The sequence below is a fragment of the Heptranchias perlo genome, unplaced genomic scaffold (genome assembly GCF_035084215.1).
Source record: "Heptranchias perlo isolate sHepPer1 unplaced genomic scaffold, sHepPer1.hap1 HAP1_SCAFFOLD_532, whole genome shotgun sequence".
Taxonomy (NCBI): domain Eukaryota; kingdom Metazoa; phylum Chordata; class Chondrichthyes; order Hexanchiformes; family Hexanchidae; genus Heptranchias; species Heptranchias perlo.
Window position 1 is genome coordinate 120,001 of NW_027139551.1, and position 4,542 is coordinate 124,542.

The window sequence follows — 4,542 nt, forward strand, 5'->3', positions numbered from 1 at the left end:
GTCAGAGAGAGAGGGGGAGACAGTCAGAGAGAGAGGGGGACAGTCAGAGAGTGGGAGAGACAGTCAGAGAGAGGGGGAGACAGTCAGAGAGAGAGGGGGAGACAGTCAGAGAGAGAGGGGGAGACAGTCAGAGAGAGAGGGGGACAGTCAGAGAGAGGGGGAGACAGTCAGAGAGAGGGGGAGACAGTCAGAGAGTGGGAGAGACAGTCAGAGAGTGGGAGAGACAGTCAGAGAGAGGGGGAGACAGTCAGAGAGTGGGGGAGACAGTCAGAGAGTGGGAGAGACAGTCAGAGAGTGGGAGAGACAGTCAGAGAGAGGGGGAGACAGTCAGAGAGAGAGGGGGAGAGACAGTCAGAGAGAGAGGGGGAGACAGTCAGAGAGAGAGGGGGAGACAGTCAGAGAGAGAGGGGGACAGTCAGAGAGAGGGGGAGACAGTCAGAGAGAGGGGAGACAGTCAGAGAGAGAGGGGAGACTGTCAGAGAGAGAGGGGGAGACAGTCAGAGAGAGACGGGGAGACAGTCAGAGAGAGGGGGAGACAGTCAGAGAGAGGGGGAGACAGACAGAGAGTGGGAGAGACAGTCAGAGAGAGAGGGGGAGACAGTCAGAGAGAGAGGGGGAGACAGACAGAGAGAGAGGGGGAGACAGACAGAGAGAGAGGGGGAGACAGTCAGAGAGAGGGGGAGACAGTCAGAGAGAGAGGGAGACAGTCAGAGAGAGGGGGAGACAGTCAGAGAGAGACGGGGAGAAAGTCAGAGAGTGGGAGAGACAGTCAGAGAGAGGGGGAGACAGTCAGAGAGAGACGGGTAGACAGTCAGAGAGAGGGGGAGACAGTCAGAGAGTGGGAGAGACAGTCAGAGAGAGGGGGAGACAGTCAGAGAGTGGGGGAGACAGTCAGAGAGTGGGAGAGACAGTCAGAGAGAGGGGGAGACAGTCAGAGAGAGAGGGGGAGACAGTCAGAGAGAGAGGGGGAGACAGTCAGAGAGAGAGGGGGAGACAGTCAGAGAGAGAGGGAGACAGACAGAGAGAGGGAGACAGACAGAGAGAGAGGGGGAGACAGTCAGAGAGTGGGGGAGACAGTCAGAGAGAGAGGGAGACAGTCAGAGAGTGGGGGAGACAGTCAGAGAGTGGGGGAGACAGTCAGAGAGTGGGAGAGACAGTCAGAGAGAGGGGGAGACAGTCAGAGAGTGGGGGAGACAGTCAGAGAGTGGGAGAGACAGTCAGAGAGAGGGGGAGACAGTCAGAGAGAGAGGGGGAGACAGTCAGAGAGAGAGGGGGAGACAGTCAGAGAGAGAGGGGGAGACAGTCAGAGAGAGAGGGGGAGACAGTCAGAGAGAGAGGGAGACAGACAGAGAGAGGGAGACAGACAGAGAGAGAGGGGGAGACAGTCAGAGAGTGGGAGAGACAGTCAGAGAGTGGGAGAGACAGTCAGAGAGAGGGGGAGACAGTCAGAGAGTGGGGGAGACAGTCAGAGAGTGGGGGAGACAGTCAGAGAGAGGGGGGGAGACAGTCAGAGAGAGAGGGGGAGACAGTCAGAGAGAGAGGGGGAGACAGTCAGAGAGAGGTGGAGACAGTCAGAGAGAGGGGGAGACAGTCAGAGAGTGGGGGAGACAGTCAGAGAGTGGGGGAGACAGTCAGAGAGAGGGGGGGAGACAGTCAGAGAGAGAGGGGGAGACAGTCAGAGAGAGGGGGAGACAGTCAGAGAGAGGGGGGGAGACAGTCAGAGAGAGAGGGGGAGACAGTCAGAGAGAGGGGGAGACAGTCAGAGAGTGGGGGAGACAGTCAGAGAGAGGGGGAGACAGTCAGAGAGAGGGAAATCGTCAGAGAGAGGGGGAGACAGACAGAGAGAGGGGGAGACAGACAGAGAGAGGGGGAGACAGACAGAGAGAGGGGGAGACAGTCAGAGAGAGGGGGAGACAGTCAGAGAGAGGGGGAGACAGTCAGAGAGAGGGGGAGACAGACAGAGAGAGGGGGAGACAGTCAGAGAGTGGGAGAGACAGTCAGAGAGAGAGGGGGAGACAGTCAGAGAGAGAGGGGGAGACAGTCAGAGAGAGAGGGGGAGACAGTCAGAGAGAGAGGGGGACAGTCAGAGAGAGGGAAATCGTCAGAGAGAGGGGGAGACAGACAGAGAGAGGGGGAGACAGTCAGAGAGAGGGGGAGACAGACAGAGAGAGGGGGAGACAGACAGAGAGAGGGGGAGACAGTGAGAGAGAGGGAAATCGTCAGAGAGAGGGGGAGACAGACAGAGAGAGGGGGAGACAGTCAGAGAGAGGGGGAGACAGACAGAGAGAGGGGGAGACAGACAGAGAGAGAGGGGGAGACAGTCAGAGAGAAAGGGGGAGACAGTCAGAGAGTGGGGGAGACAGTCAGAGAGAGTGGGGGAGACAGTCAGAGAGAGAGGGGGAGACAGTCAGAGAGAGAGGGGGAGACAGTCAGAGAGAGGGGGAGACAGTCAGAGAGAGGGGGAGACAGTCAGAGAGAGGGGGAGACAGTCAGAGAGAGAGGGGGAGACAGTGAGAGAGGGGGAGACAGTCAGAGAGAGAGGGGGAGACAGTCAGAGAGAGAGGAAGACAGACAGAGAGAGGGAGACAGACAGAGAGAGGGGGAGAGACAGACAGAGAGAGAGGGAGACAGTCAGAGAGAGGGGGAGACAGACAGAGAGAGGGGGAGAGACAGACAGAGAGAGAGGGAGACAGTCAGAGAGAGGGGGAGACAGTCAGAGAGAGGGGGAGACAGTCAGAGAGAGAGGGAGACAGACAGAGAGAGAGGGGGACAGTCAGAGAGAGAGGGAGACAGTCAGAGAGAGGGGGAGACAGACAGAGAGAGAGGGGGACAGTCAGAGAGAGAGGGAGACAGTCAGAGAGAGAGGGAGACAGACAGAGAGAGAGGGGGACAGTCAGAGAGTGGGAGACAGTCAGAGAGAGGGGGAGTCAGTGAGAGAAAGGGGGAGACAGTCAGAGAGAGAGGGAGACAGACAGAGAGAGGGGGAGACAGTCAGAGAGAGAGGGGGAGACAGACAGAGAGAGAGGGAGACAGTCAGAGAGAGGGGGAGACAGTCAGAGAGAGAGGGAGACAGTCAGAGAGTGGGGGAGACAGTCAGAGAGTGGGGGAGACAGTCAGAGACTGGGGGAGACTGTCAGAGAGAAAGGGAGACAGTCAGAGAGAGAGGGGAGACAGTCAGAGAGAGGGGGAGACAGTCAGAGAGTGGGAGACAGTCAGAGAGTGGGGGAGACAGTCAGAGAGAGAGGGGGAGACAGTCAGAGAGAGGGGGAGACAGTCAGAGAGAGGGGGAGACAGTCAGAGAGAGAGGGGGAGAGAGCAGAGAGAGAGGGGGAGACAGTCAGAGAGAGAGGGGGAGACAGTCAGAGAGAGAGGGAGACAGTCAGAGAGAGAGGGGGAGACAGTCAGAGAGAGGGAGACAGTCAGAGAGTGGGAGACAGTCAGAGAGAGGGAGACAGTCAGAGAGAGGGGGAGACAGACAGAGAGAGGGGGAGACAGTCAGAGAGTGGGAGAGACAGTCAGAGAGAGGGGGAGACAGTCAGAGAGAGAGGGGGAGACAGTCAGAGAGAGAGGGGGAGACAGTCAGAGAGAGAGGGGGAGACAGTCAGAGAGAGAGGGAGACAGACAGAGAGAGGGAGACAGACAGAGAGAGAGGGGGAGACAGTCAGAGAGTGGGGGAGACAGTCAGAGAGAGAGGGAGACAGTCAGAGAGTGGGGGAGACAGTCAGAGAGTGGGGGAGACAGTCAGAGAGTGGGAGAGACAGTCAGAGAGAGGGGGAGACAGTCAGAGAGTGGGGGAGACAGTCAGAGAGTGGGAGAGACAGTCAGAGAGAGGGGGAGACAGTCAGAGAGAGAGGGGGAGACAGTCAGAGAGAGAGGGGGAGACAGTCAGAGAGAGAGGGGGAGACAGTCAGAGAGAGAGGGGGAGACAGTCAGAGAGAGAGGGAGACAGACAGAGAGAGGGAGACAGACAGAGAGAGAGGGGGAGACAGTCAGAGAGTGGGAGAGACAGTCAGAGAGTGGGAGAGACAGTCAGAGAGAGGGGGAGACAGTCAGAGAGTGGGGGAGACAGTCAGAGAGTGGGGGAGACAGTCAGAGAGAGGGGGGGAGACAGTCAGAGAGAGAGGGGGAGACAGTCAGAGAGAGAGGGGGAGACAGTCAGAGAGAGGTGGAGACAGTCAGAGAGAGGGGGAGACAGTCAGAGAGTGGGGGAGACAGTCAGAGAGTGGGGGAGACAGTCAGAGAGAGGGGGGGAGACAGTCAGAGAGAGAGGGGGAGACAGTCAGAGAGAGGGGGAGACAGTCAGAGAGAGGGGGGGAGACAGTCAGAGAGAGAGGGGGAGACAGTCAGAGAGAGGGGGAGACAGTCAGAGAGTGGGGGAGACAGTCAGAGAGAGGGGGAGACAGTCAGAGAGAGGGAAATCGTCAGAGAGAGGGGGAGACAGACAGAGAGAGGGGGAGACAGACAGAGAGAGGGGGAGACAGACAGAGAGAGGGGGGAGACAGTCAGAGAGAGGGGGAGACAGTCAGAGAGAGGGGGAGACAG